General features: G+C 39.7%; 1 protein-coding gene across 1 annotated transcript in view; it reads left to right on the top strand.

The window, feature by feature from the left end:
• Positions 1 to 25,139, top strand: part of LOC144294201 (uncharacterized) — a 147,667-nt gene that overhangs the window by 95,542 nt on the left and 26,986 nt on the right. The gene's annotated exons all lie outside the window — the stretch shown is intronic.

Genomic DNA, 25,139 nt, shown 5'->3' with positions numbered 1-25,139 from the left:
CAGATTTTATTGCTTAAAGAATAACACAGACTATACAATTATTTTAAACATGGCTGTGATGAAAATCCTTTAAGGATATAGCTGACCCCCTTATCTTCTTGTGATACATCCCAAAACTCCTAGTGGATGCCTGAAACTGCAAATAGTACCTAGACTTTTATTATGCTTTTTCTATACATATATACCTATTATAAAATTTAATTTATAAATTCAGAACAGTAGGAGATCAACATAATAAAAGAACAATTATAACAATATACTGTAATTATAATTATGTAATCTAGTTTCTCTCTCTCTCAAAATATCTTATTGCACTGTACTCACCCTTCTACTTCTTGTGATGATGTGAGATGATAAAATGCCTACATGATGAGATGGAATGAGGCAAATGATGTGGGCATTGTGATACAATGTTAGGCTACTATTGACTTTCTGGAAATATGTCATAAGGGGCATCCAGGTTGCTCAGTGGTTGAGCATCTACCTTTGGCTCAGGTCATGATTCCAGGGTCTTGGGATAGAGTCCCACATCAGGCTCCCCTGCTTCTCCTCTGCCTGTGTCTCTGCCTCTCTCTGTGTGTCTCTCATGAGACACATAAATAAAGAAAATCTTTTAAAAAAAGAAAGAAAGAAAACCTATCACAAGAAGGATCATCATCAGCTTCTTGGCCCTGGTTTACTGAGTAAATGCAACTATAGAAAGCTAAACTGTGGATAAGGGGGGTGGGGGGAGGGCTACTGCAACAATTATCAGTACATGACTTGATTATTTCCTTAGGATACATTCCTAAACTTGCTTTTCTTTTTCTGAATAAGATAGAATAAGCACCCGTCCATCACTTCTACCTTATGTGACTAGGAAACGTGGTAGAAATAGCTATTTGAGGACTTTGAAAAATAAATAGTAGAGGCTGACTGAGGAAGAACCCAGATACAAAGGTACCACCAATTTGGTAGGGAGTTTACTGTTTTTTTTCCCCCTACAGTAGTCAAACTCCATGTAATCAGAGACTCAGAAGTGAGCACTGTGGCACAGAAAAGCTCCAGGAGAATCCCTTAGTCTTTCTTGCTTGAAGAGTTGGATAGCTAACTCTTTTTTTTTTTTTTAAAGATTTTATTCATTTATTTATCAGAGACAGAGAGAGAGAGAGGCAGAGACACAGGCAGAGGGAGAAGCAGGCTCTATGCAGGGAGCCCGACATGACTCTATCCCAGGACTCCAGGATCAGGCTCTGGGCGGAAGGGGGCGCTAAACCGCTGAGCCACTCAGGGATCCCTGAAAGCTAACACTTATATACACACACACACACACACACACACACACACACACAGGGGGGTGGGGAGGGGTTGGGTGCGGTGGGAGAAAGAAAAAGAAAGGCAGAAATCCTCCTGGATTTATTTTGTCTTATATCCCAGTCCCCAGGTAATCCTGTCAAGTGGGGATAGTAGTTGATACCAAGAGAAGGAAATACTTCTCAATTCATTTTATGAGTCTGGCATTACCCTGATACCAAAACAGAGATAGTACAAAAATGAAAGTACATACCAACATTGTTCATGAAAGTAGATATAAAAGTGCTCAAGAAAATATTAGCAAATTATAAGAGGCAATATATAAAAAGGATAATACACGTGACCAAGTGGGGTTTAGTTTGGGAATGCAAGCTGATTCGATATTCAGAAATTGATCCATGTAATTGACCATTGGTAGTCCAAAGAAAAAAGACCCCATATGATCAAATCAATAGATGCAGAAAAGACATTTGACAAATTCCAACAGCCATTCTGATGAGAACAAAGGGAAGAGAAATGTAGATAAAATTAAATTTCCTGACAATTTGTAACCCAGTGAAAGGTATCTGAGACATGCAGAGTGTGACATTCCTTAAGGAACTCAAGGCCGCCTTAATGTTGATGTTTTACTAAAGAGTAAAAGCAACCTTAGGTTGACAATATAGCACCATCTCCAGGATTCTGTGTCTTCTTTAACATATGGAAATCCCTTTAGAGACTTCTGTTATCCTTACCCTACCCAACTTAAAAAGTATATAATCAGTTGCTCCACACAATCACAGGGCAGCTCTTTCTGCCCATAGATCCTCTCCCTGTTGCATAAAAAAAAGCACATTTTTTGCATCAAAAATGTCTCAAAAATTCTTTCTTGACCATTTGCTATGTGGCCCCACATCACATTCCTGATAAAAATTCTTAACAAACTAAGAATTTAAGGCATTATTGGGATTTATAATAAAATGTATATATTAGGTCCTTGTTCCTGGCAGAGCTCCTAAAACCCTTGGAATTTCCTGTGATAAGAGCAATAAAAGTGTCTCTTACTGTGTTAATAGATGACTTTTACAAAGCACCTAAGTATAGGGGTGGTTGCCAGGAGAATCAACAGTGTGATTTGCAAGTTGTAACTTTTAGGGATGCCTTAGTGGTTCAGTCTGTTAAGTGCCTGACTTCGGCTCAGATCCTGATGTCAGAGTCCTAGGGTTGAAACCCTTGGTGATCCCCGCCTTGATTCAGAGTGATCTCCACAGTGGGGCTGCCTAGGGCTCCAGCTCAGCAGGGAGTCTGCTTCTCCTCCACTCTCTGCCCTTCCCCCCATATGTACTCTCTTTCTCTCTCTCAAACAAATAAAAATCTTTAAAAAAAATGGTTGGAACTTTCAGCCACTACTTTCCAACACACATACCTCCTGGGAAGGGAGAAAGGCCAGAGATTGAATTTTATCATCAATGATTTAATTAACATGCTTATGTAATGAAGTTTCCCAAAAACCCTCAAAAGGGATGGGTTTAGAGAACTTCTGAGTTGGTTAATATGTGGTGGGTTCTGAGAGAGTGGTATGCCTGGAAAGGACATGGAAGCTCCACATCCCTTCCCACATACCCTGCCCTACACATCTCTTCCATCTGGCTGTTCCTGAGTTAGATCCTTTTATAACAAACTGATAATCTAGTAAAATGTTTCTCTGAGTCCTGAGCTGCTCTAGCAAATTAGTCAAATCAGAGGAGATGTTTGTTGCAACTTCCAATCTGTAGCCAGCAGGTCAGAAGCACAGGTGACAACCTGGTCTTGTGATTGCTGTCTGAAGTGGGAAGGGGAGTGGTCTCGTGGGACTGAGCCCATGGAATGTGATGCTATTTCCAGATAGTGTCAGAATTGAATTGAAATGTAAGATGCTGAGCTGGTGTCAGAATTGCTTAGTGGTGTAGAAAACACACATATCAGAAGTGGGTGCAGAATTGTAGAAGAGAATCTCCTCAGCCTGATATAGGATGCCTACAAAAAAAAAAAATCTACAGCTAACATGCTTGTTAGTAAAAGGTAGAATAATTTCCTTCTAACATTAGAACACTAGGAACAAGGCAAAGATGTCTTCTCACCACCGCTATTCAACATGACACTGGAAGTCTTAGCTAATGGAATTGGGAAAAAAGAAACAAATAACAAAATGAAACAAAAGAACAACAACTAAAAAAAATATAAGTTGCAACGGAAGAAATAAAATGATACCCTTTCATAGACAACATGACTTTCTATGTAGAAAATCTCAATGAATCATCAAAAAAATCTCCTAGAACTAATAAGTGAGGTAAGCAAGTTTGCAGGATACAAGATCAATATATAAAAACTAGTCATATTTCTATATACTAATAATGTACAGTGATTATTTAGTATCAGTCAAATTCCCAGAAAGGTTTTTTGGTAAATGTAGATAAAACTATCCTAAATTTTACGGAAAACAGATAAATTGGAACAGCTAAAACAATTTTGAAAACGAAGAATATAGTTGGAAAAACTAGACTACTTGATTTTAATACTTACAGTAACCAAGAGAGTATGATATTGATGAAGAGATAGGCATAACAATCAAATAAACATAGGTTAGAGACTACAAAAATAGATTCACTTGAATATGCCCAACTGTTTTTTTTACAAGGACTCAAAGTAATTCAATGGGGGAAAGGATAGCTTTTTCAATAGTGTTGGAAGAATTGAGCATCCTCAGGCAAAAAAAATAAACCTCAATCTACACCTTATACTTTATACGAAAGTTAACTGAAATAATAAAGATCCAAATGTAAAACATTAAACTATAAAACTTTTATAATAAAACATAGGACACAGTTTTCAGGACTTAAATTTAGATAAAGAGCTCTTAGACAATCTGTAAGGGAAAAATACTAATATACTGGACCTCACTAAAATTTAAAAATTTGGTCTGCAAATAACACTTTTGAAAGAATGAAACAGAAGCTACAGACTGGTAGAAAATATTTAGAAATCATATACCTGACAAAGGAATTATATCCAAAATATAAAGAACTCTCAAACTCAACAATTAAAAAAAATTAGCAAAAGACATGAACAGACATTTCATTGGTGATAATATACAGATGGCAAATAAGCACACAAAAAGATATTCAACACAATCATTAGGTAAGTGTACTTTAAAACTGTGATGAGATAACACTATACATCTAGCAGAAGATGAAAACAAGTAATACAATTCTGAGTGTTAAAAGGATGTGGAATAATTGAAACTCTTATGTTGTTGGTAGGAATGTAAATTTTGAAAATAGTTCAGCTGTTTGTAAAAATATAGTTTCTTTAATAGTTAACCAATTATTTACAGTATAACGCAGCAATCCACTACTGGTTATCCAGAGAATTGAAGTCCTATGTTTATTAAAAACCTGTACACAAATATTTGTAGCAGCTGTATTCATAACTGCCCAAAACTGCAAATAACCCAAATATCATTTATTTTTTATTTATTTTTTTTTAAAGATTTTATTTATTTATTCATGAGAGAGAGAGGCAGAGACACGGAGAGAGATAGAAGCAGGCTCCATGCAGGGAGTCCCGCGATGTGGGACTCGATCTGGGGACTCCAGGATCACGCCCTGAGCCAAAGGCAGAGGCTTAACCGCTGAGCCATCCAGGCATCCCCCAAATATCATTTAATTAGCAAATGGATAAACTACAGTACATGTATACAATGGAATACACTGCCAACAATAAAAAGAAACAAATTATTGATAATGCAACAACCTAGATGAGCCTAAAACACATTGTATCGAGTGAAAGAAGGTTACATAATATTATTCTAGTTATAGGACATTCTTGAAAAAATAAACTGAAGGGATTGAAAAACAAATCACTGGTTCCCAGTAATTATGGTAGGAAGAGAATGACTTCAAGGGAACAGCACCAGAGGTTTTTATTTTTATTTTTTAAAGATTTTATTTATTTATTCATGAGAGACACACAGAGAGAGGAAGAAACACAGGCAGTGGAAGAAGCAGGCTCCCTGCAGGGAGCCCAATGCGGAACTGGATCCCAGAACCCTGGGATCAAGACCTGAGCCAAAGGCAGACTCTCAACTGCTGAGCCCCCCCAGGTGTCCCACACCAGAGGTTTTTATTTTTTATTTATTTTTTGAGGTTTTTAATGTATGCTTATTGTTGGTGGTTTCCTGAATCTACATATGTATAAAATTCATTGAACTATACACCCCTCAAATTTCCTAAACACAGATCTTTTGAGGGTCAAAGTATATGCATATATTTAGTCTTTTGAATCATATTGGCTTTCAGAAGTGTTGCGATAATTTGCCTCCCAATCAACAGCACCTAAGAGTGCCTATGCTCCTGCACCCTCACTCACCATCACCAAGACTTATCACTCTTTATCATATTTTCCAATTTAATATGTATAAATGATGTTAGATGAGCTTTTTAAAAGAGAGAGAGAGACGGAGGAGAGGGAGTGTGCATGTGCGTGTGTGTGAGTGCCTCTGTGTGTGTGTGTGTGTGTGTGTGTGTACAGCTTTCAGTCATTCAGCCCTAGTTTGTTTTGAATTACATGTATCCATCTCAGGCCATATTGTCAAGTGCCTTTTTATATAATGAACTGCCTGTGATTGTTCCTAAATAGGTATGGAATAAATCTGGTCACTGTTATTCTATATTCAGGAATCAGACAGATGACTTCTGCTGCTGAATATTTTTTTAAAGACTTTATTTATTTATTCATGAGACACACACAGAGAGAGAGGAGAGAGAGAGAGAGAAGCAGAGACACAGGCAGAGGGAAAAGCAGGCTCCATACAGGGAGCCTGATGTGGGACTCGATCCTGAGACTCCAGGATCACGCCCTGGGCCAAAGGCAGGTGCTAAACTGCTGAGCCACCCAGGGATCCCTTCTGCTGCTGAATATTTTGAGCTATCAGTGGGGAATAAAGGACCCTCTCAGGAACTCCTAAAATTTGTTATCCTTTCTCTAGAACTTGCAGAGACCTATGAAATGTAACTGTCTCTCATTGTGGCTACCACAAAAATGCCATGTTAGGCCCTTGAAAACATAACTAATAGAAATGTCCAGGTGAAAGTCGGACTTGTTTCCTATAAAAAGGATTACATGAATAAGTGCCACAAGTAATCACTTGGGATCTCCAGGCAAAAATTTTAGAAAGGACCTTTTTAAGCAGGCCTTGTCAGCACTTTATTCATGTTCCCTTGGATTCAAGTATCATTTTTATGCATGTGGCCCCCAGTGTGTTTTCACTTCCAATGGCTAGCACCCACCTATAGGCTGCTGGACCTGCTCTGCACATAGATAGCTGGTAGTGCCAGGGAATTTTTATTTCTGGGAACAAAAAAAAAATTGTATTTACCAACAAAATGATTAGAACCTTTAAAATCGAATCTACTTGTTCTGGTGCTTAGTGAGCCTGGTAGTAATAGAAAGAGATTATCAGGGGTCTGTGACGGTGTGTGTGTGTGTGTGTGTGTGTGTGTGTGTGTGTGTGTGTGTGCGCGTGCGCGCGCGCCTAGTTTTATTGAGAAATAATTGACTTACATCCGTGTATCCTTCATCCAAATAGTCTGTAATGGCTCCCACCATGTCCACATAGGGTGATGGAGAAGGGAAGCATGCCTCAGAAGTGCAAATCACTGAAGTTCACACCCTATTGGCTTGAATCTAGCCACATGGCCACATCTAACTAGAATGGTAGCTGACTGGGTAGGTATCTGTCCAGTTTATAACTGTGGTTCCATGGTTATGAGAGAGAAGGGAGGGTAGTCCTTGGGATAGCTACAAGCCTCCACAACAGATATACTTTTGTGTTATCCATAGCTCTGGAGAGAGGAAAGATGAGCATCTGAGTGGGTCATGTTTTCTGTTCTGGTTCTAGCTTATTCTCTTTTGCCTCATCCCCATGCAGACCCAGGTGGCAAATGATGAGCTCACCCATGAAATAATCTTTAAATAAGTAGGTCCTTTCCAGAAATCTAGAGGATTTACTTGAGGTTCATGATTCACCTCAACGTGTAACATGTACTTTCTATATGGAGATCTCAAAACCTTGGATATAATGGTTTTGGGTGGGATAACACTCAAGGGATGATTTTTTAAAAGGATAAGCTCTTAGAATATCAGTAAGGGACTGTGGGGAAAGAGGGAGAAGCAGTCCAGAAAGGCAATTTCAGGCAAAGTCACAGCTTTGACTTGATCCCTCAAAGGAGCTCCGGGGCCTAAATTTTGCTTGGACTGGAGGCAAGGTAGCAAAGCTTCCACACTCTTGCATTAGTCAGGCTTTGTCTACAGTCACCCCAAGGATGAAAGCATGGTGCTTGCAGGCAAAGCTGCACCAGTAGCTCCAGTAGTCTTTCCAAGAGACTTATGGCTACAAGCATTAAGAAGCTCATAGAGGGACAAACAGAACCAGTGAGAGGGGATCTGGGAAGAGCTCTAACAGATGAAGTTTACCATTGAGCCCAATGCTGATTTTATGTTACTGCCTTCTTGGAAGGGGTGGCCTTCTAGTATCATGGGAATGGAGCTCAAACTTTGTGGCAGTTCCTCGATAGTTTTTTTAGCCCAAGATCAGGCTCCTTCCTCCAGACCTTTCTTGCTTACTTGGAAGGAGTAAATTGGGATGGATTCTTAAAAACCAGAGATCTGTGGATTACGTCCCCCTCAGGGACGAGCAAATGTCGTGACATTGGAGCTCCCAAACCAGGCATATCCCACCAAATGAAGTGGGTGGTTGATGCAGCTTAAGTGATTCTCCCATGTGGCCATTTCTAGGTACATCTTTTTAAATTGGTTGTGCTTAAATTAGCAGCACTTTACTGTTAATATTCCTCTCTCGAAGCAACCATCACAGTTTCAATCAAAAGCCTGATTAATATGCAAAAAATGATTTGTTTTGATTTCAGTCTGGTGAGTTTTTTTTCTTTGCCAGGCAACTTCTTTATCAAATTCCTCTACTTTTCAGGGATGAGAAGAAATTTATTTTCTTAAAGTCAGAGGGCATGGTTTCCTTGAAATTGGGGATAGAAGGCCTCTCTGGGACCTGGTCTGAAATCTCAGTAGCATAACTTTGCCAGTGGCAAAAGCTCTCTTCATAATTTTCAGTGTACCTTCAGGAACCATCAGTTTCCTAGTTGTGTCATTCAAAGTCTTGTTCATTGGAAGTTGCAACTGACATAGTTGTTCTATCAAAGCTTATAATATTTTGCTGCTTATTGTGTGACCTTGAGCAAGTTACTTAACATCTCTACATATGTTTTATAATCCTTAAGATAAAAGATAACATCTACTCCTTGGGGTTTCATGCAATTGTAAGACTGTAATCCCTTATCCAAAAACCTTGATGTATTTCTAAATTCAGAATTTTGGGGATTTTTAGAAAGGTAATTCAGCACATATATTATTTAACACCCCCAGTGGAGACTGGGGAAGTACCCTGTAATCAAAGACATTAATATTTCTGTAGCCAAAACTATGAATATTTCACATTGAGCAGCATAAAGACTAAAAATAGCCCCTCATCAGTCCAGGGCATGTTTGTAACTAAGTGACAGATAAATCTTTCTGTTTTCAGAGCTCTTTGGATTTGGGGATTGGAAATTAGAGGTAGTTGTCTTCTTTTTTTTTTTTTTTCTTTTTTAAAAGATTTTATTTATTTATTCATGAGCGACAGAGAGAGAGAGAGAGAGGCAGAGACACAGGCAGAGGGAGAGGCAGGCTCCATGCAGGGAGCCGGACGCCGGCCATCCCGGGTCTCCAGGCCCACGCCCTGGGCTGCAAGCGGCGCCAAACCGCTGCACCACTGGGGCTGCCCCAGGTAGTTGTCTTCTGATCAGTCTCTCTGTCCACCTATCCATTTTCCTACTGCTTCCCGAAAGGACCATGTGGAAACAAGTGGAAAGGCTAGCTCCCGGATAGCTCTGTTTTCCTCCGCTTGTAATGTGAGTAGGCTCTTGTGAATTTCCCTTTCTTCTGTGACATTGCTATCCTAATTTGCCTTTCCCAGTGGTCTGGTTTCAGGCATGCCTCTACTCCTTTGACACAATCGCATAAGGACGGTTTTAAAGAATTTTTTTTTAGAGAGGGAAAAACAATAATGTAAACGCTTAATTAGTAGCCTCAGGGAGCAACAAATGGAATTGTCTAAACATTGGTAGGAAGTGCTAAGAAATTCACCAGGTGACAAGTTTCAGGCAGTTCAGAACTAAATATACATTAAGTTTGTCAATAAACACAAAGGGCTGAAAGCCTGTGGCAAACCCTCAAAACTACCATGATACAGTCTCTGTTCCCCCAATTCTCAGCAAACCCTGCTTAACTTTGTTATGGCAATGTTTAATTTGTATTTATTATGTAAAAATATATAATATGTAATACTTATGATACTAAAGCTAACAAGGGCAATATTCTACAAAGTTTATTTTTACTGTATATTCTGCTGGAATTTTCTTGTGAAAATTTGTTGGGGTAAAATTTTGCCAGAGGAATATTCAGTCAGTGGTCTTGATCACTTCCAGAGGTGTTTTCTTCTTTTACTACATTTTTATTTATGTTACTAGATAATAATAATAGTTGTCATGGGGATCCCTGGGTGGCTCAGTGGTTTCGCGCCTGCCTTTGGCCCAGGGCGCGATCCTGGAGTCCCGGGATCGGGTCCCTTGTGGGACTCCTAGCATGGAGCCTGCTTCTCCCTCTGCCTGTGTCGCTGCCTCTCCCTCTCTCTCTATGTCTATCAAAAATAAATAAAAATAAATTAAAAAAATAAAGCCACTAACTTAAAAAATAATAATAATAGTTGTCATTTATTGAATGGTTACTATATGCTAGAAGCTTATTAGTACCTGCATTTATCCCCCACAACTCCTTATCCAAGTCCCTGGGGCCAGGTAGACTTTTGGGTTTTAGAAGGGCAATGTGTGGTAGATGCTGATTATACTGTTGTACCCCCTGGAGGGGTTTGTAGCACTCTCTCCTAAATCACACCCAAGTGATATTTCTGTAGGAAAATGCAGGATATTTGTGGGAAAATGAAAATTCCCACTAATTGCGCTGTAAATTTTGCCACTAACTGATTTGTGAGAAAATTCCAGTTTTCAGAGTATTTGGGACCTTGGATTTGCATTGGGTAGACTTGTGTTAACTCATTTACTCCTCATAATGAGCCCATGAAATCAGAGCTGTTATTGAACTGCTGTATTGAAGAATGAACTTGACCCTAGGTCTGGTTGATCTTTAGACCCTGGTATGTCTTGCCTGATAGGTGCCTGGGGGCTTCAGCCACCAGATATTCCAACAACGTTATTTATGATAGAGACTTTAGGCCATGCTTTATCAGTTCTGACTTCTGGAGGAAGAGAGGACTAAAGGTTAGACACCTAAGCAGTATTTGGTCAATCACCAGTAGACACTCAGTGACCTTCCCTGGCTGGCAATATCCTGTGTGTATTGTTACAGTGTGGCTAGAAAAGGTAATGCCATCCAGGACTCCATAGGAAGAGGACAACTGGAAGCTCTGTATTTGGACCCTTCCTAGACTCAGCCCTGTGAGTCGCTTCCTGAGGCTAATTTTAACCTGCATCTTTTCACTGTAATAAACTCTGAGTATAATTGCTTTCAGTGAGTTCTGTGAGTCTTACCAGCAAATTATTGAACCTGTGGGTAGTTTTGGGAACTTCTCCAGCTTGCAATTGGAGTCAGAAGTGAGAATCCTTCACTTTTATGGAGGATTGTTCCCTCAAACTGAACAGCTAGTTAAGCTCACGGCACCCCCATTTGCCAGGTGAGAAAACTGAGGCAAAGAAGGTAAGTAACTTACGCCAGGCCATAAGACTTGTAAATGCAGAAGCCACCTCAAACCTAGGCCATCTAGCTCCAGAGCCAAACTAGTCCTTAACAAACATGTGACACTTATACAAAGAAAGTGGCTGAGATCCACGGTGGAAGGGGGAGGCAGGGCCCAGCTTGTCAGGAGTGGTGCACGGACTGAGTCCAGAATGTATAATGGGAAAGTATTGTAAATTCTGTTGAAAGTGAGTTATAAACCAGAGAGACTTTTAACATGATATTGTACTATGGAAAGGAGTTAGGTTCACTTGTGCAAAAGTAATTCTGACTCTAAAATAGAATAGCAATTCTTTCTTTCTTTTTTTTCTTTCTTCTTGTACTGTTGACCCATTTCACCCATTTCACCCATCTCTGGCAACCACCAATATGTTCTCTGTATCTATAAGCTTATTTTCTTTGTTTAGATTCCACATATAAATAGGATCATACAGTATTTGTCTTTCTCTGATTTATTTTACTTAGCATAATACCCTAAAGTGCCATCCATGTTATCATATACAGCAAGATTTCCTTATCTTTTTAATGGCTGAATAATATATATAATGAATATATATAATAATGAATATTATATATATATATATATAATGAACATGAGGGTGCATATCTTGTTGAGTTAATGTGTTTGTTTCCTTCAGATAAATACCCAGAAGTGAGATCACTGGATCATATAGTAGTTCTATTTTGAAATTTTTAAGGAAATTCCATACTGTTTTCCGTTATGGCTGCACCAGTTTACATTCTTACTAATGGAGCACAGAGGTTTCCCCCTTTTTTTTTAAATAATAAATGTATTTTTTATTGATGTTTAATTTGCCAACATACAGAATAACACCCAGTGCTCATCCCATCAAGTGCCTCCCTCAGTGCCCATCCCCTAGTCACCCCACCCCCCGCCCTCCTCCCCTTCCACCACCCCTAGTTCATTTCCCAGAGTTAGGAGTCTTTATGTTCTGTCTCCCTTTCTGATATTTCCTACCCATTTCTTCTCCCTTCCCTTCTATTCCCTTTCACTATTATTTATACTCCCCAAATGAATGAGAACATACAATGTTTGTCCTTCTTCGATTGACTTACTTCACTCAGCATAATACCCTCCAGTTCCATCCACGTCGAAGCAAATGGTGGGTATTTGTCGTTTCTAATGGCTGAGGAATATTCCATTGTATACATAGACCACATCTTTATCCATTCATCTTTCGATGGACACCGAGGCTCCTTCCACAGTTTGGCTATTGTGGACATTGCTGCTAGAAACATCGGGGTGCAGGTGTCCCGGCGTTTCATTGCATCTATATTTGGGGTAAATCCCCAACAGTGCAATTGCTGGGTCGTAGGGCAGGTCTATTTTTAACTCTTTGAGGAACCTCCACACAGTTTTCCAGAGTGGCTGCACCAGATCACATTCCCACCAACAGTGTAAGAGGTTTCCCTTTTCTCCGCATCCTCTCCAACATTTGTGGTTTCCTGCCTTGTAAATTTTCCCCATTCTCACTGGTGTGAGGTGGTATCTCATTGTGGTTTTGATTTGTATTTCCCTGATGGCAAGTGATGCAGAGCATTTTCTCATATGCATGTTGGCCATGTCTATGTCTTCCTCTGTGAGATTTCTGTTCATGTCTTTTGCCCATTTCATGATTGGATTGTTTGTTTCTTTGGTGTTGAGTTTCATAAGTTCTTTATAGATCTTGGAAACTAGCTCTTTATCTGATATGTCATTTGCAAATATCTTCTCCCATTCTGTAGGTTGTCTTTGAGTTTTGTTGACTGTATCCTTTGCTGTGCAAAAGCTTCTTATCTTGATGAAGTCCCAATAGTTCATTTTTGCTTTTGTTTCTTTTGCCTTGGTGGATGTATCTTGCAAGAAGTTACTATGGCCGAGTTCAAAAAGGGTGTTGCCTGTATTCTTCTCTAGGATTTTGATGGAATCTTGTCTCACATTTAGATCTTTATCCATTTTGAGTTTATCTTTGTGTATGGTGAAAGAGAGTGGTCTAGTTTCATTCTTCTGCATGTGGATGTCCCATTTTCCCAGCACCATTTATGGAAGAGACTGTCTTTCTTCCAATGGATAGTCTTTCCTCCTTTATCGAATATTAGTTGACCATAAAGTTGAGGGTCCACTTCTGGGTTCTCTATTCTGTTCTATTGATCTCTGTGTCTGTTTTTGTGCCAGGACCACACTGTCTTGATGACCACAGCTTTGTAGCACAACCTGAAATCTGGCATTCTGATGCCCCCAGCTATGGTTTTCTTTTTTAAAATTCCCCTGGCTATTCAGGGTCTTTTCTGATTCCACACAAATCTTAAAATAATTTGTTCTAACTCTCTGAAGAAAGTCCATGGTATTTTGATAGGGATTGCATTACACGTGTACATTGCCCTGGGTAACATTGACATTTTCACAATATTAATTGTGCCAATCCATGAGCATGGAATATTTTTCCATCTCTTTGTTTCTTCCTCAATTTCTTTCAGAAGTGTTCTATAGTTTTTAGGGTACAGATCCTTTACCTCTTTGGTTAGGTTTATTCCTAGGTATCTTATGCTTTTGGGTGCAATTGTAAATGGGATTAACTCCTTAATTTCTCTTTCTTCAGTCTCATTGTTAGTAGAACATTTCTATAGAAATACCACTGACTTCTGGGCATTGATTTTGTATCCTGCCATGCTGCCAAATTGCTGTATGAGTTCTAGCAATCTTGGGGTGGAGGCTTTTGGGTTTTCTATGTAGAGTATCATGTCATCGGCAAAGAGGGAGAGCTTGACTTCTTTGCCAACTTGAATGCCTTTAATGTCTTTGTTGTCTGATTGCTGAGGCTAGGACTTCCAGTACTATGTTGAATAGCTGTGGTGAGAGTGGACATCCCTGTCTTGTTCTTGATCTTAGGGGAAAGGCTCCCAGTGCTTCCCCATTGAGAATGATATTTGCTGTGGGCTTTTCCTAGATGGCTTTTAAGATGTCGAGGAATGTTCCCTCTATCCCTACACTCTGAAGAGTTTTGATCAGGAATGGATGCTGTATTTTTTCAAATGCTTTCTCTTCATCTAATGAGAGGATCATATGGTTCTTGGTTTTTCTCTTGCTGATATGATGAATCACATTGATTGTTTTATGAGTGTTGAACCAGCCTTGCATCCTGGGGATAAATCCTACTTGGTCATGGTGAATAATTTTCTTAATGTATTGTTGGATCCTATTGGCTAGTATCTTGTTGAGAATTTTTGCATCCATGTTCATCAGGGATATTGGTCTGTAATTCTCCTTTTTGGTGGGGTCTTTGGTTTTGGAATTAAGGTGATGCTGGCCTCATGGAACGAATTTGGAAGTACTCCATCTCTTTCTATCTTTCCAAACAGCTTTAGTAGAATAGGTATGGTTTCTTCTTTAAACGTTTGATAGAATTCCCCTGGGAAGCCATCTGGCCCTGGACTTTTGTGTCTTGGGAGGTTTTTGATGACTGCTTCAATTTCCTTCCTGGTTATTGGCCTGTTCAGGTTTTCTATTTCTTCCTGTTCCAGTTTTGGTAGTTTGTGGCTTCCCAGGAATGCATCCATTTCTTCTAGATTGCCTAATTTATTGGCGTATAGCTGCTCATAATATGTTTTTAAAATCATTTGTATTTCCTTGGTGTTGGTAGTGATCTCTCCTTTCTCATTCATGATTTTATTAATTTGAGTCTTCTCTCTCTTCTTTTTAATAAGGCTGGCTAATGGTTTACCTATCTTATTAATTCTTTCAAAGAACCAACTCCTGGTTCTGTTGATCTGTTCCACAGTTCTTCTGGTCTTGATTTCGTTGAGTTCTGCTCGAATCTTTATTAACTCTTTTCTTCTGCTGGGTGTAGGATCTATTTGCTGTTTTTTCTCTAGCTCCTTTAGGTGCAAGGTTAGCTTTTGTATTTGAGTTCTTTCCAGTTTTTGAATGGATGCTTGTATTGCGATGTATTTCCCCCTCAGGACTGCTTTTGCTGCATCCCAAAGATTTTGAACGGTTGTATCTTCATTCTCATTAGTTTCCATGAATCTTTTTAATTCTTCCTTAATTTCCTTGTTGACCCTTTCATCTTTTAGCAGGATGGTCCTTAACCTCCACGTGTTTGAAGTGCTTCCAAACTTCTTGCTGTCATTTAGTTCTAATTTCAAGGCATTATGGTCTGAGAATATGCAGGGGATGATCCCAATCTTTAGATATCGGTTCAGACCTGATTTGTGACCCAGTATGTGGTCTATTCTGGAGAAAGTTCCATGTGCACTTGAGAAGAATGTGTATTCAGTTGAGTTTGGATGTAAAGTTCTGTAGATATCTGTGAAATCCATCTGGTCCAGTGTATCATTTAAAGCTCTCGTTTCTTTGGAGATGTTGTGTTTAGAAGACCTATCGAGTGTAGAAAGTGCTAGATTGAAGTCACCAAGTATAAGTGTATTATTATCTAAGTATATCTTAACTTTGGTTATTGATTGATATATTTGGCAGCTCCCACATTCGGGGCGTATATGTTGAGGATTGTTAAGTCCTCTTCTTGGATAGATCCTTTAAGTATGATATAGTGTCCCTCTTCATCTCTCATTACAGTCTTCGGGGTAAATTTTAGTTTATCTGATATAAGGATGGCTACCCCTGCTTTCTTTTGAGGACCATTCGAATGGTAAATGGTTCTCCAACCTTTTATTTTCAGGCTGTAGGTGTCCTTCTGTCTAAAATGAGTCTCTTGTAGACAGCAAATAGATGGGTCCTGCTTTTTTATCCAGTCTGAAACCCTGCGCCTTTTGATGGGGTCATTAAGCCCGTTCACGTTCAGAGTTACTATTGACAGATATGAGTTTAGGGTCATCATGATATCTATTCAGTCCTTGTTTTTGTGGATTGTTCCACTGGACTTCTTCTTAAAGGGGAATTTTAAGAGTCCCCCTTAAAATTTCTTGCAGAGCTGGTTTGGAGGTCACATATTCTTTCAGTTCCTGCCTGTCTTGGAAGCTCTTTATCTCTCCTTCCATTCTGAATGAGAGCCCTGCTGGATAAAGTATTCTTGGTTGCATGTTCTTCTCATTTAGGACCCTGAATATATCCTGCCAGCCCTTTCTGGCCTGCCAGGTCTCTGTGGAGACGTCTGCTGTTACCCTAATACTCCTCCCCATAAAAGTCAGGGATTTCTTGTCTCTTGCTGCTTTAAGGATCTTCTCTTTATCTTTGGAATTTGCAAGCTTCACTATTAAATGTCGAGGTGTTGAACGGTTTTTATTGATTTTAGGGGGGGATCTCTCTATTTCCTGGATCTGAATGCCTGTTTCCCTTCCCAGATTAGGAAAGTTTTCAGCTATGATTTGTTCAAATACATATTCTGGCCCTCTGGCCCTTTCGGCGCCCTCGGGAACCCCAATTAAATGTAGGTTTTTCTTCCTCAGGCTGTCATTTATTTCCCTTAATCTATCATCATGGTCTTTTGTCTCTTTTTTCCTCAGTTTCCCTCTTTGCCATCAACTTGTCTTCTATGTCACTCACTCGTTCTTCCACCTCCTTAAGCCTCATCGTTAGGACTTCTAGTTTGGATTGCATCTCATTCAATTGATTTTTAATTTCTGCCTGATTAGATCTAAGTTCTGCAGTCATGAAGTCTCTTGAGTCCTTTATGCTTTTTTCTAGAGCCAGCAGTAGCTGTATAATAGTGCTTCTGAATTGGCTCTCTGACATTGAATTGTAATCCAGATTTTGTAACTCTTTGGGAGAGACGACTGTTTCTGATTCTTTCTTTTGAGGTGAGGTTTTCCTTCTAGTCATTTTGTTCAGTGCAGAGTGGCCAAAAACAAGTTGTATTGGGAAAAGGAGAAAAAGAGAGGAGATAAAGAAGGAAAGAAAAGAGAAAAAGAAAAAAGAAAAAAGGAAGACAAAAAAGAAAGAGAAGAAAAAGAAAGAAAGGGAAAAAAGGGTGGGGAAAGCAAACAGAAATCAAAAAGAAACAACAACAACAAAAACACGGGGGAGTATCTTCTGATTCTGTATACTTTAAGTCCCTTGACTTCCCCTAGAACTTGTCCGTCTAGCTGGTCTTCTGGGGGAGGGGCCTGTTGTGCTGATTTTCAGGTGTTAGCAGTTGGGGGAGCTGCTCTTCCCCTGCCTGGTGCAGGGCTCAGTGGGGGTTGTTTACCCCGTGAGGCCCCAGGAGGAACAACCGCAGTAGCGGGGCCAGCTCTGGAGCCCTGGAGTCAGCTCCCGCAGTAGCTCCAGAGCTCTCCGTCTGCAGGGCCTGGAGGCTCCAGGGCAGGGCCGCTGATCTGCTCAGCTCGGGGCAAGAGCGTCCTTGCTGTCCTGGGCCCTCCCGGCCTCTGCCTGTCCCGGGGGAGGCCGGCTCCTGGGCTGTGTCCCGGCGCCCTGTGCCTCCGGTCTGTGCTGTTGGATTCGCGCTCCCGCCCCGCAGCCCCCTCCCGGGAGCCGCCCCCGAGCCCCCCGAGCTGCTCCCGCCCCGCAGCCCCCTCCGCGGAGCCGCCCCCGAGCCCCCCGAGCTGCTCCCGCCCCGCAGCCCCCTCCGGGGAGCCGCCCCCGAGCCCCCCGAGCTGCTCCGGGTCCCCCGTGCGCGCTGCAGCCCTTAGGGAGCTCGGCGCACTCTCCCGGGGCGCAGGTGTCTGTTAGTGTCCCGGGGAGCCCGAGGGCATCCCCGCCCTCCTGGGGTCCTGCTCCAACCCCCTGCGAGCCCCTTTCCGCCCGGGAAGGTCGGTGCAGCTCCTGCTCCTCCGGGACGGGGCTCTCCTGTCCTGGGGACACTCGCCCCGGCCTCAGCCCGACTCCTCGCGGGGCCCCTCCCCCTTGGAGGCCTTTTGCTGCTTTATTTCTTTTTCCCCGTCTTCCTACCTTGATATAAACGTGAACTCTTCTCACTGTAGCATTCCAGCTGGTCTCTCTTTAAATCTCAGGCCAAATTCGTAGATTTTCAGGATGATTTGAAGGTTATCTAGGTAATTTGGTGGGGACAGGTGACTTGGGGACCCTACTCTTCCGCCATCTTGCACACCTCCTACCGAGGTTTCCTTTTCTTCATGTCCTCACCAATATTTATTATTTCTTCTTTTTTTTTGACATTAGGCATTTTGATTGGTATGAGGTGATATCTCATTTTTATTTGTAATTTCCTGGAAACCAGTGATGTTGAGGATCTTTTCTTGTGTCTGTTGGCCATCTGAATGGTTCCTTTGGAAAATGTCTATTTAGATCTATCACCCATTTTTAATTGGAATGTTTGTGTGTTTTGCTATTGTATTGTATGAGTTCTTAATATAGTTGAAATAGTAACCTCTTATTAGATATATGACTTGCAAATATTTTATCCCATTTGGTAGGTTGCTTTTCATTTTGTTGATGGTTTCCTTTGCTGTGTAAAAGCTTTTTAGCTTGATGTAGTCCCACTTGTTTATTTTTGTTGTTGCCTATATTTGTGTTGCCTTTGCTTTTAGTGTCAAATCCCAAAAAGTCATTGATAAGACCTTGTCAAGGAATTTACGGCGTCTATGTTTTCTCTGGGAGTTTTATGGTTTCAGGTCTTGCATTCAAGTTTTTAATACATTTTCAATTAATTTTTTGTGTATGGTGTAAGATAGTAGTTCAGTTTCATTCTTTTGCATGTGGCTGTCCAGTTTTCCAAACACCATTTATTGAAGAGACTGTCCTTTCTCCATTGTATATTCTTGGCCTCTTTGTTGTAAATTAATTGACCTTATGTGTGTGGATTTATTTCTGGGCTTTCTATTCTTTTCCATTGATTTATGTTGTCTGTTTTTATGCCAATAGCATACTATTTTAATTACTATAGCTTTGTAGTATAATTTGAAATCAGTAAGCATGAGACTTTTGTTACTCTTTCTTAAGATTGCTTTAGCTGTTCAGGGTCTCTTGTAGTTCCATTCAAGTTTTAGAATTGTTTATTCTATTTCTGAACAAAGCTATTGGAATTTTGAAAAGGGCTGTATTGAATCTGTAGGTTGTTTTGTAGTGCAGACCTTTTCACAAGATTGATTGTTCCAATCCATGAACATGGAATATCTTTCTATTGATACATGTTTTCTTCAATTTCTTTCATTGGGCAGCCTGGGTGGCTCAGCAATTTAGCGCCATCTTCAGCCCAGGCTGTGATCCTGGAGACCTGGCATTGAGTCCTATGTCAGGCTCCCTGCATGGAGCCTGCTTCTCCCTCTGCCTGTGTCTCTGCCTCTCTCTTTCTGTTTCTCATGAATAAATAAATAAAATCTTAAAAAATTTTTTTTCTTTCATCAATGTCTTATACTTTTTAGTATACAGATCTTTTACCTCCTTGGTTAAATTTATTTTTAGATAAATTTTGATACATTTGTAAATGGGATTGTTTTTGATACATTTGTAAATGGGATTGTTTTCTTAATATTTCTTTCTGATAGTTCATTATTAGTATATGAAAACACAACAAATTTTTGTCTACTGATTTTGTTTCCTGCAACTTTACTGAATTTATTGATTAGCTCTAACAGTTTTTTGGTGGAGTCTTGAGGGTTTTCTAAATATAATGGCATCTGCAAATGGTGACCTTTTTACTCCTTCCTTTCTAATCTGGATGCCTTTTTTGTCTTCTTCTTGCCTAATTGCTCTGGATAAAACTTCCAATACTATGTTGAATAAAAGTGGCAAGAGTGGGCATCTTCGTCTTATTCCTGACCTTAGAAATAAAGCTTTTAGCTTTTCACCAGTAGATATGTTGTTAGCTGTGGGTTTGTCATAGTGACTGTTATCATGCTGAAGAACATTCTCTCTGTAAGCACTTTGTTGAGAGTTTTTGTCATAAATGGATGTTGAGTTTTGTCAAATGCTTTTTTTGCATTTAATAAGATGATCACACGATTTTTATCTGTCATTTTATTAATGTGTATCACATTGATTGAGTTACAAGTGTTGAACCATCTTTGCATCCTTGCATGGAATAATATCACAGGATCATGATTTATGATCCTTTTAATGTATTGTTAAATTCATTTTCCTAATATTTGGCTGAGGATTTTTGCATCTATGTTCATTAAGAATATTCATTAAGAATATTAACTTATAGGTTTCTTGTGGTATAGGTATACCTGTTTGTTTTGGTATCAAGATAATGCTGGCCTCATAAAGTGAGTTTGGAAGTGTTCCCTCCTCTACTATTTTTTGGGAGACTTTGAAAATGTTTGGTACTAATTCTTTACATGTTTGGTAGAATTCTCCAGTGAAGCCGTCTGGACCTAAATTTTTGATTGTTTGGAGATTTTTGAGTTTTGAGTCAATCTCCTTACTACTAGTAATCCATCTGTTCATTTTGGTATTTCTTCCTGATTCAGTCTGGGAATATTAGTTTTAGGAATTTGTCTACTTCTAGATTATCAAATTTTGGCACATAATTTTTTTGTAGTAGCCTCTTCTGATCCTTTGCATTTTTATGCTATCAGTTATAATGTCTCTTCTTTCATTGATGATTTTTATTTATTTGACTCTTCTTTCCTTTTTCTTGGTTAGTCTAGCAAAATTTTTTTTCAATTTTATTTATTTTTTCAAAGAACCAGCTCTTAGTTTCATTAATATTTCCTATTTTCTTTTTAATCTCTATTTCATTTATTTCCAATCTGATCTTTTTTCTTTCCTTCTACTAACTTTGAGCTTTGTTTTTTCTTCTTCTTCTAGTTCCTTAAGATATAAAGTTAGATTGTTTATTTGAGACTTTGTTTCTTGAGGTAAGTATTTATCACTATGAACTTCCCTCATAGAACTTCTTTTGCTGGGGCACTGGGTAGCTCAGTGGTTAAGCGTTTGCCTTGAACTCAGGTCATGATCCCAGGGTCCTGGGATTGAGTCCTGTGTGGGGCTCCCCATGGGAGCCTGCTTCTCCCTCTGCCTATGTCTCTGCCTCTCTCTCTGTGTCTCTCATGAATAAATAAATAAAATCTTAAAAAAAGAACTTCTTTTGCTGTATACCATGAGTTATGTTATATTGTGTTTCCATTTTCATTTGTCTCAAGATATTTTTTTAATTTCTCTTTTGATTTCTTTGATCTATTAGTTGCTTACAGGGATATTGTTTAATCTTCACATATTTGTGAATTTTTCAATTTTCTTCTTGTAATTGATTTCTAATTACAAGAAAGATGAAAAGATGAAAGATGTTTGATAGGATTCCAATCTTCTTAAATTTATTGAGCTGTTTTATGGCCTAACATATGGTCTATCTTAGAGAATGTTTTATGTACACTTGAGAAGAATATGTGTTCTATTGTTTTTTAATTGGGATGTTCTGTATATATCTGTTAAGTCCATCTTGTCTAATGTGTCATTTAAGGCTAATATTTCCTTATTGATTTTCTCTCTGAATAATCTATCCATTGATGTAAGTGGGGTATTAAAGTCCCCTACTATTATTGTAATGCTATCTCTCCCTTTAGTTCTATTAATATTTGCTTTATATATTTAGGTGCTCCTAAGTTGGGTGCATAAATATTTACAAATTTTATGTCTTGATGGATTGACCCTTTTATCATTTTATAATGTCCTTCTTTGTCTCTTATTACAGTCTTTGTCTTAAACTCCATTTTGGGGATCCCTGGGTGGCGCAGCGGTTTGGCGTCTGCCTTTGGCCCAGGGCGTGATCCTGGAGACCCGGGATCGAATCCCACATCAGGCTCCCAGTGCATGGAGCCTGCTTCTCCCTCTGCCTGTGTCTCTGCCTCTCTCTCTCTCTCTCTCTCTGTGACTATCATAAATAAATAAAAAAAAGTTAAAAAAAAATTAAAAAAAAAAATAAACTCCATTTTGTCTAAAATAAGTATAGCCACTTCAGCCTTCTTTTCATTTCCATTTTCATGGAGTATTTTTTCCCATCCCTTAACTTTCAGTCTGTGTGTGTCCTTACATCTAAAATGAGTCTCTTCTAAGCAGTATATAGATGGATCTTATTTTTCTTATCCACAGAATAGTAGTTCTTTATGCTTATATCATGATTTTTAAAACATCATGGCATTTATAATTTTATTTCTTCCTCATACCACTCCAAAACAGATAGACGGTAGAGTTGAGAAAACATAGATGTTGGAGCCTGATGGATATTGGGATATTTGCTTGCTGAATAATGGGATTTGTTACTCAAGCTCTCTGAGCCTCAGCTTCCTCAAATATAAAATGGAGATACTGATAGCAAGTCCCTTAAAGGGATGAATGTGGCATTGGTATGTGTGAAAATCACCTGAAAATATCATTACAGGGATTTATTTAGTGATGATGTCATTATTTTACAATGAGAAGAGTGAGTCAGAGATGTTAGGTAGCTTCCAAAGTTCATATACTTCTGTGAGGCAGGCACCATATTTTGTTCAAGTCCCATAGACTTTTGAAAGATAAGGATAGGGGATCCTTGGGTGGCTCAGTGGTTTAGCGCCTGCCTTCGACCCAGGACATGATCCTGGAGTTCCAGGATTGAGTCCCACATTGGGCTCCCTGTGCAGGGCCTCACATAAATAATAAATAAAATCATAAATAAATAAAATCATAAATAAATAAATCATAAATAATAAATAAAATCTTAAAAAAAAGATAAGGATAGAAAATGCCTTAAAGATCATCTGGGTATAAGTTTTTCAAATTTTTATTTTAAGTTTCAGAGAAAATCCTGGAAAACACTAGAATTTGACTCAGATAAAGGTGAGGTTACTGTGGCTCAGGTGGTCTTGGCTTCCTCTCTCCTTTCAAACTTCTCAGTAATCTAGGGTTCCTTGGAACACTGTTTGAGAATCTCTGGTTCAGCCCCACCTCTCCTTTACAAATTAGGTTGCTGGGACTCAGGGAGATTATATTACTTGCCCAAGGTCACACAGCTGGTCTCTAGCAGGGGTGAGACTTAAGCTTTGTTGCCAGAATTCAAACTTAGTGCTCTCTCCTTTCTACTTCACCATCTCTTTGCAGACTCCTGATCCCTCATGAGACTGTCCCATCTGATGAGAATAAAAGGTTGCCTTCTATCCCAGGAATCATCTATGGGACTTCAACTTAATTCACATTCCCCAGTGCTCTCCTTTCCAGGTTGCACTTTGAAGCTTGAGAATATGGAGCTTCATTTCTAATTAATCTTGCCAACTGGGTTCCTGTCATGCTTTGCTGATGTAAGACATTTGTAAGAATCTGGAATTCAGAAAAGGCAGAAGCCACTCTACTTCTGGCTTGGAGCTGTGAACATCTGAGAGTGACTCCAGATTTCAGCAGCATTCACGTTCCTAGGAACAGCAGTGGAAACTACTTTATGTGGTCTTGTGGAAATTTCATTTTATACTTCATGGCATTTAAAGAAGTCTTTTGTTTTTTTGTTTGTTAAGATTTTATTTATTTATTTATTTACTCATTAGAGACACAGCAGAGAGAGAGAGAGGGAGAAGCAGACTCCTTGCAGGAAGCCTGATGCAGGACTTGATCCCTGGACCAGATCACACCCTGAGTGGAAGGTAGACGCTCAACTGCTGAGCCACCCAGGCGTCCCATAAAGAAGTCTTTTGAAAGTACCAGCTACTTCCCTCAGGCTGAGGAGAACCAAGGGAATATGTTGCACCATTTAATGGTGCACAACTAGGAAGGGAAAACACAGATATATTTTGTTTCTGTATTACATCTCCTTGGCCTACTTCTGATTTCAGCACCACGGTGGTGGACAGCTCCCGCCAAACTAATAGTGTTCTGAAAGCTTTGTGTCACTTCAGGTACTCCCAGAGGCTGATCCCAAAGCTGAATTAGATGAACAAAAGATTTATAAGGGGAAACTTCTGTGAAGCATAAAGGGGAGGAAGCAAAAGTAGGCAGGGAGTTCCTCAGACCTCAGTATAACTCTGAGACAATCTTGGCCAAGGCAATGGGGAATCCATGTGCAGAGATTGCCCTTTAGAGGAGTCCTGCACTGGATAGGAATGACTTAGTTCCAGTGCTTCTGCTGTAATTCTGTTAGATGGAAGCATGGCCTTGGGGTGAGTCTTGTGGCAGATATGAGGGTGCAATAGTAGGAGATGCCTTGCATCAGATGAACTGAAAGATATCTGAGCAGATATCTATGTACACTATGAATGGTCCCCATAGCTTTTATTTATTTTGGCTTTTTTGCTCTTGAGCTTTCTCCAAACCTGACGAGGTCCATGGAACTCTACTTGCAGTCACCCAAAAGTGCAAGGGGGCTAATGCCTCTGGAGGACAGGGACTTAGGAACAATTGTGCAGCTTTTCACAGAAGGCAGATTCCATATGGTTCCCCAGAAGGTCCCAAGTAGGACTGAAACCACCCATCCACAGTAGTAACCTCCTCATTAATGCACTCTTTATTGCCAATTTCTGTTTCCTACTACTTCACTCCTGCTTCTTAGCACTCTACAAATAAACTATTCTCAAACAGACCTTGCCTCAGAGTTTGCTTCTTGAGGAGCTCAGAATACATCTGAAAAGCTGAGTGCTCTTGGTGGTCAGTACTTCTTGGGGATCAGAGTGAGAGCACCCTAAAATAGGGTGACACTCCAGGGTACAGGATTAAAATTCCTTTCAGGGTAAAACTCAGATGGTGCCAGATTTTTCATAAGAGAGGCTGGGTTGCTCAACACATTCTATTGTAAAGTCTCTCTCTCTCTCTTTTTAATCACAGGAAGCTCTCATTTATTCCCAGGTCTCTGGCCACATAGTGGTTAGCCTCTTGGCCTTACTCACACTGGCAGTGTTTTCCAACCTTTTAAAACTCCAAACTATTTATTAACCACCAAACTTCTCAGAATCTGCCACCTGTCCCAAGACTTTGTTACTTAAGAGTTATCAACTTGGGAATCACTGCTTTGTTTTCTGTGTATGGCAAACACATTTCCCTAAGTTTTTCTTTCTATACTCATATTCTAAAAAAGCAGTATGCTCTAGCTCCATGTGATATTATATCACAATGTTTCCATACCAGTTGTCTTCCCCCTGGAGATCAT

The sequence above is a fragment of the Canis aureus genome, chromosome 22 (assembly GCF_053574225.1).
Source record: "Canis aureus isolate CA01 chromosome 22, VMU_Caureus_v.1.0, whole genome shotgun sequence".
NCBI lineage: Eukaryota > Metazoa > Chordata > Mammalia > Carnivora > Canidae > Canis > Canis aureus.
This window is presented reverse-complemented; position numbering and strand designations above follow the sequence as displayed.